The 19,503-nt window shown below is 45.8% G+C and overlaps 1 pseudogene across 1 annotated transcript; it reads left to right on the plus strand.

The window, feature by feature from the left end:
• The first annotated feature begins 2,353 nt into the window (after positions 1–2,353).
• LOC148869964 (dirigent protein 22 pseudogene) lies at positions 2,354–3,322 on the plus strand (annotated as a pseudogene). The gene has a single exon (XR_016106705.1). The product of XR_016106705.1 is annotated as a dirigent protein 22 pseudogene (transcript).
• Positions 3,323–19,503: the final 16,181 nt, after the last annotated feature.

Below are 19,503 nucleotides of genomic sequence, written 5' to 3' on the forward strand. Positions count from 1 at the left end.
TTCTCTTATTAAATCCTTTATTTTTAAGTTATTTTTTACTAATAAATGCTCCTAATTAGATCTATGTCAATATTTTTAACAATATAAACCCATATATTTTAAAATTGACTAAAAATCAAAATCATTTTTTATCCAAGCGGTGGCTAAGCAACTAAAAAATCTGAATCAAATAGATCAACTTACAAAGTCATAGTTAGTTAGTAAATTTCTTTTAAAATATAAATAAATATAGAAAATCACTAAAAACTAGACACATTTATGATATTTTCATTAATTAAATTAAAAAAAATAAGTATAATAAACAAGAATTATTTTTATTGGTAATGAATAAATAAATAAATGTATTAATCTTTAATGTCATAAATAAAAATAAAATTAATAAAATATATAAATATATAAATACATAAATTTTGCAAAAAAACATTTAAGCACGTATAATATCATATATTTATAGTATTAAATAAAAAAGTAAGTGTAATATATTAGAATTATTTTTATACAAAAAAAAATGTAGAAAGTTGAACACACCTATAATTCTATATTTACACTACTATTAAAAATATGAATACAATTGTGAAACTTTTTTTTGACTAAAGTATCCCTATTTAATTGTAAGGTTTAAGTTATAAATTGACCTACTACTTTTCACTTCATTCGATTCCCTCTATTTAAATCTTACAATTTTTTGATAAATGAGCAAAAGAAAAAAGATACACAAAAAAAATTACTACAAAAAGAAAAGTCTAGCAAAGCAAGTATGCCTGTTAATGATACTTGAAACTTTACAACTTGATCAGATTATCACATATTTGAATGGGGTGTTTATGTAATTAGATTTGGATTTTGCAATATGTATTTGATTAATAATAAAAAATAAAAATACATACAATTTATAAAAAAATTTGAATATATTATTACTATCATTATTATCATTTAGAATTGTCACATGTAAAGCACGTGCATGCTTACTAGTGTGTGTGTGTGTGTGTGTGTGTGTGTGTGTAGGCCCACCCAAGTTGCACCAGAAAAGCATATTTCACTATACATATCTAGGGATGGAAATTTTCCCCATCCCGTCAAGTACCTGACCTCCCCAACCCAATGGGGTCGGGGATGGGGATTAATAGGAATCCTTGAATGGGGTCAGGGTTGGGGTTGGGGATGGAGATGGGGAATGAAGTCCCCACCCCACCCTGACCTCAATTATATATATTAATATATATTATTATATATTTCAATGTATTTAAAATATTATTTATATTTGAAAAGTTTTCTTTATTTTAATTTAATTAATACTGTTAATTTTAAAATTTTGGAGATCCGGGTCTCCATAGGGAATCCATCTCTGCTGGGGAATGGGGATGGAGGATAAATTTTATCCCCAACAGGAATCGGAGTTAAGAATGAGAATTCAATTCAAAATGGGGTTTGGGAATGGGAATATAATCCCCACCCTAAACCCGCCCCATTCCCATTCTTATAAGCTTATAAAATGCAATTTATCAAATACTTTGTAACTTGATAATAATGTAGATTTGCAAAGGTTGTAAATGCACCAGTTCTAATAGTGGGTAACCATTATCCCCCTAATTGCAATTTAATTTGGTTTTGCCAACTTAGTGCAGTGGACGGCAGACGGCATGAAAACTTAAAAATTAGAATGAATGATAAAAGGGTTCTTCCCTTTCATCCTTTCTTCTTCTCTTTCTTATCTTGTACACTAATTTATTTTTGTTATGATTATATTTGCCACGCTATATTTACAATGAAAATTTGAAAATAATATATCAAAAAGAGTAGGAAGTAAACTTTGCTTCACAAGGAGGAAAGTAATCATGCCTGGCTTCTATGGGCTAGATATCAAAATTATATAAACAGTGCTTTCCCGGTAGCTTGACGCATAAGTGATACTTCAAGACTTTTGTTCCATGTGATAGCTCCTTTGCAATGTTAAAAAACCTGATCCTGAACCGGAACTGCTTCGTCCATCGGATTTCAAGTCAGCTAGTGGTTTAACCGTCTGGTCTAAATAAATAAACTCATGACATTTAAAAAAAAAAACTGAAAATCATTATCCAAGTTGAATGGATTGATGGTTCAACCAATCGGGTCACCAGGTCATTGATCAATTCTATAGTTTTTTGGGAAATTAAACAGTTTTGGCATTGAAATTAAACCAATACCCTACCCGGTTTTTAGGCCAGACGGTCTGACCTCCATCTGCATCAACAACGGTCTTAAAACCTTGGACTACTAATCATGTCTATTGTATAAAATATGCAGTTACAGAGTCTTTAAAACGATGACAAAACTACTTTAGAATGCACCGAGTCACTGACTACAATACAGAATATATACTTCTTCACTTATATATAGGACTATAGGAGATAAGCCTTTCAAGTCAATTTATCATTCGATCAATCTCTTCCCAAGGATTTACATCCATATTGTTTCCATGGCCAGCACTCTTTCCAAATCCAGCTATTCAGCTGCCATTTTTCCAAGTTCCTTCTTTTTCTTCTTCCTCTTCACCAATGTTGCTGTAAGTAGTAAGTCTGATCGTTTCTCTGAAACCACAGAAACAGAGTCTATGGGGCTTAAGCGAGAAAAAATAACCCACCTTCACTTTTACTTTCATGACATTCCTAGTGGCCGGAATCCGACTGCCATCCAAATTGTAAAGCCACCGGCATACAAATCATCATTAGCCACAGGGTTTGGTGCAGTGTTCGTGATAGATGACCCATTAACTGAAACTCCAGAGGTGACCTCGAAGCTGGTTGGAAGGGCTCAAGGGATCTACGCCTCCACATCGAAAGAAGAGCTGGGTTTGTTGATGGTCTTGAACTATGCATTCATGGAAGGGAAGTACAACGGAAGCACGCTTAGCATACTGGGGAGGAATACTGTATTCTCCACGGTAAGAGAGATGCCGGTGGTCGGAGGAACTGGGCTTTTCGGGTTTGCTCGAGGCTATGCTCATGCCAAGACCCACAGAATGGATCTCAAGACTGGAGACGCGGTTGTTGAGTATAATGTTTTTGTAATCCATTATTAAGCTAGCCCCTCTCTCTCTCTCTCTCTCTCTCTCTCTCTCTCTCTCTCTCTCTCTCTCTCTCTTCGTAGTCTTGTTACTCGCCCTGTCGCCCATCTCTTTATCCATTTATTTGATTTAACTTTAGCCACCTATTGAGAAAATGCTTGTTATCCAATGATTTCAATCCAATCTTATGTGTGAGACATGCCATGATGCCAATTGTTATAGGACCTGTTGGTTATTAATCAATATCAAACACAGCCTTAGGGTCTGTTTGGAGGGCTTTTTCATTGATTGTAGTGTATTGACCGAACAACTTCAGACAAGTTATATATATATATATTTTATATATATATATATATATATATATATACATCCCAAGTCTCATTTACGACCAGTAAGAGACCTTATCAACCAGTTGGTCTCCGCTACAACTAACAAGAGATCTTATAAATACAAATATGTACAAAGATATATAAAATACAAGATTTTGCAGTATTTGTGCTCTTTCCAAACTGAACCCAAGTGTCAGTTTTGGGGGGCTTTCATACAATTGCTTTTGACTTTGCAAGGTGGAGCCAATTGAAAAGCTTAATTAAAAGGAATATGAAGCAAGGTTTTTAAAACCGAACCGAACAATGAGCTGTTCAGGAGTTTGGTTCCTGAATCAAATGGTTTGACCATTCAAACCGAACAGATGGCCCATCCGACAAAAACTGAAAAAATTAAAAAAAAAAGCCAAAAAACTGTTGTCCAAATTGATGGTTCAAACGGTTCAACTACCTGGGTCAACAGTTTGCTGACCAAATCAATGATTTTTGGCTAAAAAATGGTTCTAGGGTGAAATGAAGATAACCGGTTCTCGATTTTTTCAGTGCAACCGTCTGTTCTGATCCAATTTTGAAAACATTGATATTGATGGTGCACAATCTGGTCACTCCTAGTTGGCACTCGCGTGGCTTCCCAAGAAGTACCTGAGATGAGGAAGAAGAAGAATCCCCGGGGGGTTCGCCCGGCGGGAACACTCCGACGATTAAGTCATTACTCTGAGTAAGAAGCAAAGAGAAGATAAAAACTAAGAGTGAGGTAGCACAAGAGATTTCAAGATGATACCTCCGTTCCTTGATACTAGCTCCTTATAATAGCAATTCGTTGTATCAGGCCTCTAACAAGGCGGGTATAACCGCCACTCTCAGCCTGTCGCATCTGTTACTGACAGGGCTGAGGTGGCACGCGCGTGGCTGTCATTGCAGTGTACGTTTCTATCAGGTGTAAGGCACCCTTTGAAGGTGTCAGACACGACGCTGTCTGACGAGGGATATGGCCGCTATTCCCAGATTTGTCGGGTACAGTGGTCGGCAAAAGGTCTTCCTACGATGTGACGGACTACCCTTCCCCGAGCTACCATGTGCCGGGTTATCCCGTAAGCACCGTGCTGCCTATGGCAAGCTATGTCGAGCTGGCTGACCCAAGGTGTCTATACCTCGGGGTATCCAGAGATGGATCGGTGCGTTCCTGTCTGGGAGTGGCCCAAGGTCCATTGGGAGGAGCTCGGGCCTCAAGAGAGGTCAGGGTACCCCAAACTCAGGATGCCCCGAAGTGCCTTAACCCCGAGGATGAGATGCAGGTAAGGTGGCTCCCGGCGAGTAGTTTATCCGCCCAGTTATCAAGCTAAACTCGGAGGGACCTTCCCTCCGAGTTGTGGTTGCATCCGTTGCGATGTCATGTTGAGTCACTATTTGAGCAAGGTCACGCCCACGTGTACCCGTGCTGCGAAGTCAGGCCAAATCACCCTCCATCAATTGCCTCCAACTCTCTACGCTGGTGGCGATGACCCAGCGTGGGGAGGTCATGATGCGCCAGGTGGATTTGGCGTTGGTACTTATGCCACTCCGTTTGCACGCTCCGTCCAGCTAGACTGGTCTAGTGCCTGGTTCAATCAAAAGAGACCCGAGTCGCATCCAGTTTACACGTGGACCTCACGCGATTTGGGCTTCGCAGACGTCAAAAACGCGCTAAATTGTTTTCGCCTTGAGGAGCCCGCAGCTGTGGCTATAAATAGGGGGGACCCTTGGCCATTTCTCCACCACAAAGTTTTCGTCATTGGTGTTTGAGCTCGCGCTAGAGGTCTCTTAGCTCAGGTCTTCCAGTTCATCCCGTTCTTCCAATCCGGTTGAATTCCTTTGATGAGTTCTCCCGAGCTTCCTTTTCCCTTCTAGTTTGTTTCTTCCCTTTCTATTTGTCATGTCGTCTAGCGTAGGTAGCCTAGCCGATGAGCCCGGGGTGGGTACCTCGACCCTAGGTGGCTCTTCGGCCGCTCCGCCACCCAACGTATGAGTGGCTTCAGGTAATCTGGCGTCTACCTCCAACCGAGGTCGAGTGCCGAACCAGTTGGGTCCTTCCACCATGACCTCGGAGAGGCTCTAAGACCTCATACAGAGGTTCCACCTTCCTAGGGAGTACTGATACAGTCTCCCTACCAGCAACTTCCCATGGGAACACAGTCCTGATGAGATCATGGTCTTCAGGGAGCAGTTGGTAGCCGGACTCCAATTCCCTCTCCACTATTTGATCACCGAGGTGCTGGTGCACTTCAACATTAGTTTGGACCAACTTCACCCGAATTCCAAACGGAATATAGTTGGGACCATTTCTCTTTGCTTTGACCGATCTCTCCCTATCGGCATGGACATTCTTAGCACCATTTTGGCCATAAAGAAGAGTGCTTCGGGCACTCTCCCCGGGCACAGGCGGTCTTACTACCTGTCTCCCTGCCCGGGTTTCAAGCTCATGCACAAACTCCCGATTGAAGTCCTGGCCTGGAAGCGGGACTACTTCGTAGTTCGGAGCAACACTGGGTGGCCCTTCCCTACTGACTGGAGGGTGGTTGTTCAAGACCCTGGTGCCATCTTAGACGGGAACACCAAGAAGGCACTCCAGATGCTAGCTTAGCTCGGGTTACACTATAAAGACTTCACATCCGAAGAGAAGCTCATCCAGGCCGACTTGAGCTCGGGTAGGTTTTGCTTTACTTCGGCTTTTTGTATGTATATTTACTTCGGGATTGCTATTGTCGAAATTCACTGCAGGCCCCATGGAGGCAGAGAAGATTGACAACCAAAGACTCTTCCATCAGATGAAGAGGAAGAAGTGCGTAGCCAAGAAGGCATGCGTTGAGTCTCCCCAAGCCTCAACCGAGACTCAACCTCCGTAGGCTTCGGCTCCAGAGCCCGAGCTCCCAGGCACTCCACCTGTCATCGACCAGGAAGGAGACACAGTGCCTCAGGGGCTCGAGGAGGTAGCGGAGCCCTCTACCAAGCCCACTGAACCTGTTGCTGAGAGTGCTGCCGAGGCTCATGCTACAGAGGCTGCTACCGGGGTTCATCCTGCTAAAGTTGCCACTGAGACTTCTGAGGAGTCCACTCAGGATGTAGAGATGATGGCGTCCAGCTCAGAGGGTCAGGGGAGCCAAACCATCTTGAATCCCTAGTGCAATCTGGAGAAGAGCAAGCTGGCTGCATACCCGGGGGAGGTCACCGAGTGGGCTGATCTCACTCCTGGTCAGCTCGGTGCTCGAGCTGCCACCCATACTATGGTGGTGAGTTGTTTGTTTGTTTGTTTGTTTGTTTGTTTTGCTTTCCCTTTTGACTGGTATTCCTTTGGCATGTGAACTCTGTCGTTCATGCCATGACCCTTCAATCGGATCGGTATTTGAGTCGGGCTTTGGAGGCTGAGAAGTCATCCCACGCAGCCCATACCGAACTGAGGGCAGTTCGTGGTCAGGTCCATCGCCTGGAGAGTGACACCTTGGCTCAGAAGAGCTTCATCGAGGTGCTAATGGCGGAGAAGGGTGAGCGCCATCACCACTTCGCGGATCACTAACGACATCGTGCGTCAGTCGAAGGATGATCCAGATTTTGAGGATGAGGGTGCTGAAGATGAAGCAGAAGATGTTGGCTCAATTACCGCCCCCAACGAGGTCTCTGGCAAAGACAGCGAGGCCCCAAAATAGCTCGGGGCTCTGTACTTACAATCTTAGTCTTCTCTCTGTTTTTCTTGTAACAAGCTTTTGTAACGACATTTTCGTAATAAAAACCTCACTTTGTTAAGTATCTGAGCAATTCTTTCGTTTATTTGCCAAAGTGATCACTTTGTTCCGAATTGTTAGGCTATTAGGCTAATTGCGCGAAGCAGGAATTTCTTAACCATTGTGTTCCCGAACTGTACTCCATTACTTTAGTAGGGGTAGCCTTGTGTACACCAAGGTGGGCGACATAGTAGGGTATACGCCCGACCTGTCTACACCTTGGGCGCTGCAAGTACCTAGTTCATGCTAAAGGAGTGACTAAGTCTTGTACGCTGCCGAGATTTCTTTATTGGCTCGGCATTTCAGCCCTTAGGCTGGAGGAGTGGCTCGTGGCCTACTCTCGAAGTCCGCCCATGTCATAGAGGTGATTGGGTCCCGTTGTGCCAAGGTCATGTTAGCTCGGTATTCTGGCCCTTAGGCTTTGGGGGTGGCTCGTGGAGTACCCAATTCTTATAGATAGTATTGCCTTAAGTTGACAATATTCCATGCCCGAGGTACTTGTTTCCCTTCGAGGGTCTCGAGTTCGTATGTTCCTTCCCCAAGCACTCGTTTCACTCGGTAAAGACCTTCCCAATTGGACCCGAACTTGCCAGCGTCGGGCTCTGGTACCATAATCTTACAAAGGACCAGATCGTCCACACGGAGGTTCCGCTTCTTGACCCTGGCATTATAGTAACGAGCTACTCTCTGCTGGTAGGCTGCGGTCCTAATGTACGTGAGGTCCCTTACTTCGTCGAGTAGATCGAGGTTGGTATGTAGCTCATCTTTGTTTGTCTAATCACTGTATGCCTCTAGTCGCAGCGTAGGTACTTCGATCTCTACGGGGATCACTGCTTCGGTGTCGTAGGTATTGAAGGGTGTTTCTCCCGTGGCGGTCTTCTCCGTGGTCCGGTAAGCCCATAGAACACTGGGTAGTTCGTCTGCCCATAATCCTTTAGCTCGGTCTAGCCGCGCCTTTACTCCGTGGAGGATGGATCTGTTCGTGACTTCTGCCTGTCCGTTTGCTTGAGGGTGTGCAACTGAAGTAAAATTGTGTTCGATTCTCATGTCTTGACACCAGTCCTGAAATTGATGTCCTCGAACTGCTTGCCGTTGTCAAAAATCAATACCCGAGGTAATCTAAAGTGGCACACGATGTTCTTCCAAAAGAAGTTCTGAACATTTCAGGTTGTGATCGTCACAAGGGGTTCGGCTTCTACCCACTTGGTAAAGTAGTTCACTACTACTACTAAGAACTTCCTCCCACCCGTTGCTGGCAAGAATCACCCGAGTAGATCGATGCCCCACTGTGCAAAGGACCACGGGCTAGTGAGATACTTGAGGTCGGCGGCGGGTTGGTGATGAATATTGGCATGTCTCTGGCATTTGTCACATTTTCTAACGAGCTCAATAGCGTATGTCTTCACTGTTGGCCAATAATATCCCTATCGGAGTGCCTTCTGGGCGAGGGCCCTACCCCCCAAGTGCCCGCCACACAACCCCTCATGAGTGTCGTGGAGTACGAGCTCGGCTTCGGTAGGTCGCAAGCAACGCGGGTAGGGGAGCGTGTAGGATCTCCGGTACAGCCGTTCGTCTATCATGACATATTTGGATGCCTGGCGCTGCACCCTTCTAGCTGCATTGCGAACTGCAGAGAGGGTCTCGTGTAGCAAGAAGCTCGCGATCTGGTCAATTCAGCTCGGCTCTGCTTGAACGACAGGAGCGACCTCCTCTGCCCCCCCTGAGAATGCTAGGCCGAGGCAAGTCCTCTATGTACACGGTTCTCATGGTGATGTCGTTGGTGTTTGGCTAATCTGGACAAGGCATCGACCTCAGCATTCCCCAACCTTGGGACTTGCTTGATAAAGTGTGACTGGAAGTTGAGCAGGGCCTCTCTGACTTTGGCTAAGTAGGTGATCATGGTTGGCTCGCGAGCTTCATACTCGCTAGTGACCTGGTTGACCATGAGCTAGGAGTCATTGTAGATGATGATGTGCTTGGCTTTTACTTCTCTGGCTAGAGCTAGTCTGGCTACCAATGCCTCGTACTCCTTTTCATTGTTAGATGCCGCGAACTCGAAGCGTAGCGCGTACTCCATTTTCGTGCCACTTGGACCGTGCATAACTATTCCGGCTCCGCTGCCCTATTGGTTCGAGGAGCCATCTACGTGAAGGATCCAGGGCTCCTCATCCCAGCTCGCGCTTGGCCGAACTAGGAGAGATGCCACACTGGCTTCTACCTCACGGGGCTCGGACCCGACCGGCCTGAGAGTTTCGGGCTCACCCGAGCTGGGAGCCTCATGCTCAACCGGCCTGGGGACTTCGGAGTTGAATGTGCACTCGGCGATGAAATTTGCTAAGGCTTGGGCCTTAATGGCAATTCGCGACTTGTACTAGACGGCGTACTCACTGAGCTCAACGGCTCACTTCTTCAACCAACCAGAGACCTCGGGCTTTAGTAAGACTTGCCTCAGAGGTTTGTCAGTGAGAACGATAATAGTGTGAGCCTAGAAGTACGGGCGGAGCTTCCGAGCCACAATTACCAAGGCATATGCTAGCTTTTCTATCTTCGGATATCTTGTCTCTACTCCTTACAATACTTTACTAACATAATAGATGGGTCGTTGAACCCGATCTACTTCCTTTATTAGTACCGAACTAACCACTTCGTCTCTTGTCAAGAGGTACAGTCCTAAAACATCGCCCTCCTCGGGTCGAGTTAAGATCGGCACACCAGCGAGGTATTTCTTAAGCTCGTCAAACGCGAGTTGACAGTCTTGGGTCCCCTCGAACCCTTTGCTCTTAATTTCCTTAAAGAGTGGCAGACAGCGGTTCGCCGACTTGGACAAGAAGCGGCTCAGGGCAGCTATGCGGCCGTTCAACCTCTGAACCTCTTTCAACTTCCGCGGTGGTCTCATATCTAAGATGGCCTTAATTTTATCCGGGTTGGCCTCAATGCCACGCCGGTTGACGATGTACCCTAGGAACTTGCCCGAGGTCACACCGAATACACAATTGTTTGGGTTTAATCTCATATTAAACTTGCGCAAAATTTCAAAAATAGAATGCAAGTCTTGTATTAATTCATGTGAAAATTGAGTTTCGACGACCATGTCGTCTACATAGCATTCTACTTTTATGTCAATTAGCGGTGCAAAGAACTTATTTACAAGTCTTTGAAAAGTTGCCCCTGCGTTCTTCAACCCGAAGGGCATAACCTTGTAACCGTACAGACCGAACTCTGTGATGAAGGCAGTCTTTTCTTCCTCCGCCGAGTCCATCTTTATTTGGTTATAGCCTAAATAGGCATCTAAGAAACTCAACAACTCGTGCCCTGAGGTCGCATCCACCAAACGACCAATTATGGGGAGCGGAAAGCAGTCTTTTGGGCAGGCTCGGTTTAGGTCAGTGTAGTCGACGCACATGCGCTACTTGCCATTAGCCTTCTTTACTAGGACGGGGATGGCTACCTATCTTGGGTAATGGACTTCTCTTATGAAGTCAGCTACGATGAGCTTCTCGACCTCCTCGTCGACCGCTTTCCACCGCTCCGGGGCTAGGTTGCATTTCTTCTATCTAATGGGCCTAACTACAGGATCAGTGTTCAACTTGTGAGTTATAAGGTCGGGGTCAATACCGGGCATCTCTGCCGTGGACCATGCAAAAATATCTACATTTTGAAGTAAGAAGCTTACCAGTTCGGATCGTAGAGGCTCCTGGACGGAAGCGCCGATTTGAAGCGTCCGAGCTGGGTCTGCCGCTGAGGTCGGAACTTCGACTGTTTCTTCCGTGGGCATGGCTCATTCTTCGCCTTGCTTCATAGGCCGCTCCAATTCGAGGTCGTCGACCACCTTGGTCTTTCCCTTTATGGTGGTGACATAGCACCTGCAGAACTCGAGTCGGTCGCCCCATGCTACCCCCACACCGAAGTCTGTTGGGAACTTCATAGCCAAATGGTAAATGGAGACCACCACCTGTAGGACATGGGTGATCGATTGACCTATTATGGCATTTAGGGGGAGGGGGTCGCGATCACCAGGAAGTCGTGTTTGAATCTGACCACACAAAGCCATGTGCCGACTTCCACAGGTACTATTATTTTCCCAAGGGGCCGGACTTATTCTCCGCTGAAGCCCACCAAAGGAGTGTTCGTAGGCTTCAGGTCGCTTCTCTGCAACTGAAGCTAGTCGAACGCAACTTTGAAGAGAATGTCGATCGAGCTACCTGAGTCAACGAGTACGCACCTGACCTCGAAGTCGTTGATTCTCAGCTTTATTACGAACGCGTCATCGTGGGGATAGTGGACCCCTCGCGCATCATCTTCTGTGAAGAAAATTGGCTCTTCTGTCCTCGGCCGCTTTGGGGGATTCTACTATTCCTGGGCAGCCTCACGAATTGATGTTCGAGCTACTGCTGAAGTGCAACCCGCAACGATCGAACCTCCCACTATCATGTGGATGGTCCCCCGAACTAGCCTCTCCTTCGGAGGCTTCCTCTGCGGGTTGTTCAGTCGGCCTGCTGCTGGACACGGGAGCATCCTTACCATGCTCCCCTTGCCGACCTGTTTTATTACTATTGTTATCATTATTTTGTACAAAGTTTCTCAAATATCCGTGATAGATGAGCTCCTCTATCTCGTCGCGGAGGTTTTTACAACTCTCGGTACTGTGACCGTGATCTTTGTGAAAACTACAATACAGATTCTTATTTCTCTCATTGGGATTCCCCCTTAGACGGGGTGGCCACTTCACGTACGGGGCATCCTTGATCGCCATCAGTATTTCGGCCCGCTTCGCGTTCGGTGGGATGTAATCAGCTCGGTTCGCTATAGGAGTTCGAAACAATTTACCGGCTTTGCCCCCTGAGCTATATCCTTTTTCTTTTGGCTGTCCCCTTGACTGGAAGGCTCTCCTTCCCTATTTCTTTTTTCGGGCGCGCCCTCGCCCTTTTGGTTGATCTCCTCTTCGGTGGCTATGAACCTGTCTGCGAGCTTCAAAAACTTGGTTATGGTCGCTGGTTGGTTGACGACCATGTGCCATTTGAACTCTTTGTGTGTCACGCCTTTCTTGGCTGTTGCAAGGCGTACGGCGGGTCCAGGCATGGTATCTGCATACAAGCATCTTTGAACCGCTTGATATAGCCCTGGATGGAATCTCCCTCTCTCTGCATTATGCTGAGGAGGCTTTCTTCAGTTCACGGGCACCGTTTGCTGGTGACAAAGTGGGACGTGAAGGCCTGCGCGAACTGTGCCCAACTTCTTATCGATCCAGGTGCCAAGTTCCGGTACCATGTACGGGCTACTCCTCTGAAAGTAGTGGAGAAGGCCACACACATGCACGACTCACTGGCTCTCGCCAGGTGCATCTATGACTGGAAGGCATCTACGTGATCATTTGGGTCAAACGATCCATCATACTTGTCAAGAGGGGGGAGCTTGATGTCTTTAGGCATTGGGATTGCCAGAAGTTCGGAAGACAGGGGATGGAACTGAGAGGAGGGGAGCTTTGACTTCGGCCAAGCTTACCTCTTCTTTGCCCCCGAGCTCGGGAAAATTGCGGGTGACAGATCAGCGAGCTCGGCAACGACGTCTCTACTTCTTGGTGAGCTCGGCGTTCGTGCTGCTCACCTCTACATTGTCCGGAATGGTTTGTGCAAGAAGTAGTCCGGTCCACTGGTGATGGCTGCAGACAGAGGGATCCTGCTTGGAGTCTGTTGCCAGGATCTCAAACCGGTTCTCAAGGAGCAGGGTTTCGAACTTCGACTGTCGAGGTGATGTAGACTTGGCGAGCTGGGGTCCTCCAGACCTGTCCACCCGCGACAAGACCGAGGTAGCCGGTCTCTCTCGTCTGCCATGGGAGGAGGCCTGGTTTTTTGGAGGGTTATGGGGGGCTCTCCTTGGCTAGAGGGGCGCTCGTCCTGGCGACGAGACCTAGCTTGCTGTGAGGCTGGGTGCCGAGGTGAGAGCTACGGCTGCTGAAGCTGAGGTTGAGACAGCTGAGGGAACTGCTACTGGTAATGGTACTGGGAGACGTGGTGCAGCACTTGCTACTGATAGAGCTGGTGTTGCTGGAACTGTTGCACTTGGGCTTGCATGGCCTGCATGCATTGCATCAGGTCGTCGAGCTAGCTCTGGCTGGTCGCCAGAGGAACAACAGTCAGTTCAGCAAAGGTTGTTTCTACAGAGGAAGGAAGGGGAACACCCATAGGCATCATTGTTCACGGCATGTTCAGGCTGGGGACTCCTTCCACCGAAAGAGGAATGGTGAACTATCCTATGTAGACCGAGAGAGGTTGGGGACTTCGTCCAACGTTGCTTGAGGAAGCCATAAGTGTTGAGTTTTTTCAAGGAAGAAAAGAACTATGAAAGTTTAGAGAGAAAGGCCTTTTGAAGCGATTCCCACAGATGGCACCAAATGATGGTCGCAATCCGGTCACTCCTAGTTGGCACTCGCGTGGCTTCCCAAGAAGTACCTGAGATGAGGAAGAAGAAGAATCCCCAGGGGGTTCGCCCGGCAGGAACGCTCCGACGATTAAGTCAGTACTCTAAGTAAGAAGCAAAGAGAAGATAAAAACTAAGAGTGAGGTAGCGCAAGAGATTTCAAGATGATACCTTTGTTCCTTGATACTAGCTCCTTATAAAAGAAATCTGTTGTATTAGGCCTCTGACAGGGCAGGTATAACCGCCACTGTCAGCCTGTTGCAGCCGTTACTGACAGGGCTGAGGTGGCACGCGCGAGCCATCATCGCAGTGTACGTGCATGTTAGGTGTAAGGAACCCTCTAAAGGTGGTAGACACGACGCTGTCTGACGAGGGATATGGCCGATGTTCTGAGATTTGTCAGGTACGGTGGTCGGAAAAAGGTCTTCCTGCGATGTGACAGACTACCCTTCCCCGAGCTACCCTGTACCGGGTTATCCCGTAAGCAGCGTGCTGCCTGTGGCAAGCTATGCCGAGCTAGCTGACCCGAGGTGTCTATACCTCAGGGTGTCCGGAGATGGATCAATGTGTTCTTGTCTGGGAGTGGCCCGAGGTCTATTGGGAGGAGCTCAGGCCTCGAGAAAGGTCAGGGTACCTTGAACTCGGGATGCCTCGAAGTGCCTTAACCCCGAGGATGAGATGCAGGTAAGGTGGCTCCCGACGAATAGTTTATCCACCCAGTTGTCGAGCTGAACTCGAAAGGACCTTCCCTCCAAGTTGTGGTTGCATCCGTTATGATGTCATGCTGAGTCACTGTTTGAGCAGGGTCACGTCCACATGTACCCATGCTGCGAGGTCGGGCCAAATCACCCTCCATCATATATGAATAACCAAAATTTGTCATCATACAACCATTTAAGTGGCTTTCCATTTTAGTTTCTTCTTCAAATCAAATGATGAAAAGTTAAGCTTGTGGGCCCTTAAAGGTGTTTTTTAAGAAATGCACTTCAACTACTTAGCGGGTATGTTGAATGAATTTTGTTTCACTATTTTGCTCTATAAATTGCTCTGTTTTCTATCATATTGTAAGTCTTCTTTGGGCCATTTTTTTCCAGGCAGTTTTCTTTGGTCTTCCCCTTGTTTATTTACACTCTTAATAGGGGTGGTAATTTCTGATCCAACCCACTTGACCCTCTCAGCCCGTCCATCCAAACCCATCCCATCTGTATTGCAGGTTGAATATGGGTTGAGACACCCATTCGGTCAAATAAAATGGGTTCGATTGGGTTGATTAAAGGTACTCATTGGGTTGAATACATCATTGGCTATGTTTCAGCTTTCCAAAGCACTGACCTTTGGTTGTCTTACTCTCCACGCTACTTGAAAATCAGATTGCAACTTTAGAGAGAGAATGTATTGTCAGTTTGGAACCATCATGTGCCATGCGCTTTGGAGAGTGGTGATGGGTTCCAGCAAATATAGAGAGAGGAGAGTGTTTTATTTTATCATTGTTTTTCCGTAATTTGTTTAATTTTTTATTTGTTTTTAATAGGGAAAATTCCTGATTAGTACCCTGTATTTTGGCTCGAGCGACAATTTGGTTTCTAAACTTTCAAAATGTGATAATACAGTACTTGTCGTTGTCCATTAATCAATTATTAAGTGACATTTAAAAAGTAAAAAATGCCCTAAGAATGCCATCTAATTCTCTTTATCAATCATCCAAACATTAACAATAAAACGAACAATCTCAAATTCTAAATTCTTGTAAACAGTCATCAACTTTTTTGAATAGAAGAGGCTAGGACTTGGGGACTGTTCAGTTTTTTTGTCAATATTTGGATGGTTGATAAAGTGAATTAGATGGCATTTTTTACTTTTCAAATGTCACTTAATGGTTGATTAATGGACTGGTTAGCGACATGTACTAGATTGCCACACTTTGAAAGTTCGGATACTGGATTATCGCATTTTAAATTTTGGAGACCAAATTGTCACTCGTGCCAAAGTACAGGATAATGATCGAGAATTTTCCCTTCTTAATATTAATATGCAGGGAGTGTGAAGGTGTATTGTGGTGTCATATTTTACTTTCTACTGCTTACTGTTTCTAATTCCCTTTCTCCTTCGCCTAGTCATGGACAGTTAAAAGAAGTATTATCTATGATTTGTACAAAAATTTTTTAATCCCATTATAATAAACTTGAACTTTTTCTAATCCACCAATCTGCACAAAACACTACTACCTTACTTTGTGCTGCCCTTAAATGATACTAAAATTTTTGCCATCTAACTTCTCATATGGATCCTGCCAAATGAATGAAAGACCCACCTCCCAATAGTGAGGGTTAAAAGTGTTGGGACCTATTACTGGAATCATAAGATCAATTTAATAGTTCAAATCAATGACGTCAGATCCTTTAAAGTGCTTCCCAATTCCCATCTGATGGTGCGTGATCTGGACACTCCTAGTTGGAAGATGATATGAACACCAATGAGTCCTGTCATGATCCCGAGAAATTCAGGGTCCATTGGGGACGCTTTTGGAGTCGATTATGTGGCGCTTCGGGGTCTGGGGTAGTCCGAAGCAGCATACTATGCTTTTTTAAAATAAATTTTGTATGTTACAAGTTGTGATTGTTACTAGGGGTTCGGCTTCCACCCACTTCATAAAATAATCTACTGCTACAACCAAAAACCTCCTCTACCCTGTTGTTGGCGAGAAAGGACCAAGGATGTCGATTCCCCACTACGCGAAGGGCCACGGGCTGGTGAGGTATTTCAAATCAGCTGCAAGTTGATGGTGGATATTGGCATGCCTTTGACATTTGTCACACTTTTTGACGAGCTCAAGTAAATTTTCCTTCATTGTGGGCCAATAATAGCATTCCCTTAACACTTTCTATGCGAGGGCTTTGCCCCCCAAGTTTCCACCGCACAAGCCTTCATGGGTGTCACGAAGTATGTGCTCATCTTTTGAGGGTCGCAGACAGCGCAAGTAAGGGAGCATGATGGATCTTCTATACAGCTGCCCGTCTATGATGATGTACTTGGCTGACTAACACTCTACTGAAAATATCTAAATTTTCAAGTAAAAAACTTACTAGTTGGGTTCAAAGTGGTTCGTTGATCAAGGCACCGATCTAAAGAGTTTTGGCTAGTTCAATGGTAGAGACTGGTATGTGGACCGTTTCTTCTTTCGAGTCGTTCATTGGTATACTCCGTCGGTTGCTCGAGTTCAACGTTCTCTGCCAGCTTTATTTTCCTTTCAAAGCAGCCACGTAGCACTTACGGGATTCGAGTTGGTCACCTTGCATGACTCCCACCCCGTAGTCAGTTGGGAACTTCATCACTAAGTAGTAAGTGGACACTATCGCACGCAAAACACGCGTGATAAGCCAACCTATTATCACATTGTAGGGGGAGGGAGTCGTCACTACCAAGAATGTGTGTTCAAATCGTACAATGTTTGGCCACATGCCAGCTTCCACGAGTGCTATGATTCGACCAAGAGGCCAGACCTCCTCGCCGCTAAACCCTATCAAAGGTGTATCTGCCGGTTTCAGGTTGCTCTGCTATAACTGTAATTTGTCAAAGGTCTCCTTGAAGAATATGTCTGATGAACTGCCTAGGTCTACTAAGATGTGTTTCACCTTGAAATCGTTGATCCTTAGCTTCACTACTAAAGCATCGTCATGCGGGTACTGGATCCCATGCGCATCATCCTCTGTGAAGTAGATCGGTTCTTCTAGCAGAGGTCACTTTGGGGGGTTTTCACCTTTGTTCTCTAATTCGCGGACCGAAGTCCTCCTAGCTTCTGATGTACATCCAGCAATGATGGACCCACCGGTGATCATATTGATCATTCCGCGAATTGGCCTTTCCTCTAGTAGCTGTCGAGGTGGCTACTCATTCTACCTACTGGTCTCAGGGGCATTCCTCCTCTAGTCCCCCTGTCAGTCTGCCTATCGGTCTATTTGCCCCCTCTCTTCTTGTAGTATGTAATTCTTCAAGTACCTGTGACGGATAAGTTCCTCGATCTCATTGCGGAGATTCTTGCAATTCTCCATGCTGTGTCCATGATCTCGGTGGAAATGGTAGTAGACATTCGGGTTTCTTGTTGCTGAGTCTCCCCTTAACTTGGGAGGCCATTTGAAGAAGGAGGAATCCTTAATAGCCATTAAGATCTCTCCTCGCTTAGCATTCAAAGGTGTATAGTTTGTTCTCTCCACGGACGGGGTCTTGGAACACCGACCTGACTTGTGCGTGCACGAAGGGGACCGGCTTCTTGACTTGCTTCTTCCCCTGATCGGGGACTTGCTCTTCTTTCTTTTCTACCCACCATTGCTCGTCCCTTCATTCCCTCTCTTCCTCTTTTTTGTCGGTAGATTGTCAATCTTTTGGTTGATCTCCTCCTTGGTACCGATGAACTGGTCTGCCAACTTAAGGAACTCAGTGATATCTTTTGGTTGATCTCTTCCTTCCCCTTGGAGGAACTGGCACCTGGGAGGTCCTCTCACCCTGATGGGGGGATCGGTGAACGTTTTGGCTAGTTCCAGGCCGATTCTAGTTTTGGCCTTGGCATAACTCTAGGTGTGGGGGTGGAATTGGTTATTGGTTTGGCTGTAGTGGTGGAAACTGCTATTGATACTACTGGTACGGGTAGTACTGTTGATACTGTTGGACCTACTGCATCTGTATCTGTATTGTTCGGATGCACTGAATGAGGTCATGGAATTGGGAGTGCTCGGTTCTAGGGGGACCACAGATGGCTCAGAGAAAGTTACGCCCATTGGGGGAAGCGGGACGCTCACTTGCATAGTGCCCTACAGTACGAGTAGTGACGGGACCCCTGAAGCTGTAAGGAGAATAGTAAACTAGTCGGTGCATATCGTGGGACCTTGGGGGAAGGTTGATTGTTGATCTTGCCCTCCGGTGGCATTCATCTCGATGATTTTCCCGGTGTTGCTAGAAGAATCCATTGAGATAAATTAAAAGCTAGAATTGCAACTGAAATTGAGATGACCTTTTGATATTTTCCCACAGACGATGTCAATTGATGATGCGCGATCTGGATACTCCTATATGGAAGATGATCTGAACACCAGTTGTGTGGCGAGCTGAACCAAGCTGCAAGATAATAGATCAGAGGACCCGGGGTGGCTAACCCGACGAGGTCGCTTCGATGCTTAAGTTAGAACTATATTATGGATGTGAGCTGAATACTTGAATGCTAGAGTGCTAGTGAGCAAATAATTGTGTGTACCTTTGCCTTGGGGTTCAAATCCCTTATATAGTGGAGTAGTCGTGGATCTTACGAAAAAACTTTGGGATTTCCAGGTTGCGTAGATAAGATCTGTTTCGTTTTTGAAGAAGAGCAGTGTGTCAGTTGATAAGGTTTATCACTTTCCTTCGATTTGGGCGGAGTGAGGATGAGTCATGTCGTGATCTTGAAAAATTCGGGGTCCATTGGTGAGGCTTCTGGAGTCGATTATATGGCGCTTCGGTTCTTTAGCCCCGAACTGGATTAGGTGTCGAGGTGCCTTTATGCCGAGGTGACCGAATACTCGAGCTCTAATTCTTGCGGACTAGGTTCCTTTGGCTGAATTGTCACCCCTCGAGCATATCGCGTCCACGTGACCTCTTCTTACTAGGTCGTGCCAAATCACCCTTCATCACCATCTATGAGACAATCACCACCCTACATCTTGCTCGACTACCCTGCAAAAGTTTACCCAAAGGGGCAAGTGGGAATAAAGGGTTAAAATATAAACATTTGTGGACCCATTAGTAAATCGTCTATGTCTCTCTAATAACAGTCAATATTTGTGGTTGATGTGGTAAAGCAGAGAAAATATGAAAACGGTTAGGTCGGGTTAGACCTATGTATGTATCTTGACAAATGGATGACTAGTGGGTGTGGGTTAGACCCCCATATTTGTAACCCAATTGCCACCACAAGCTTTTGATTCTTGATCATCTA

Source organism: Nelumbo lutea, chromosome 2 (assembly GCF_056320005.1).
Source record: "Nelumbo lutea isolate HS-2025 chromosome 2, American lotus-T2T, whole genome shotgun sequence".
Classification (NCBI taxonomy): domain Eukaryota; kingdom Viridiplantae; phylum Streptophyta; class Magnoliopsida; order Proteales; family Nelumbonaceae; genus Nelumbo; species Nelumbo lutea.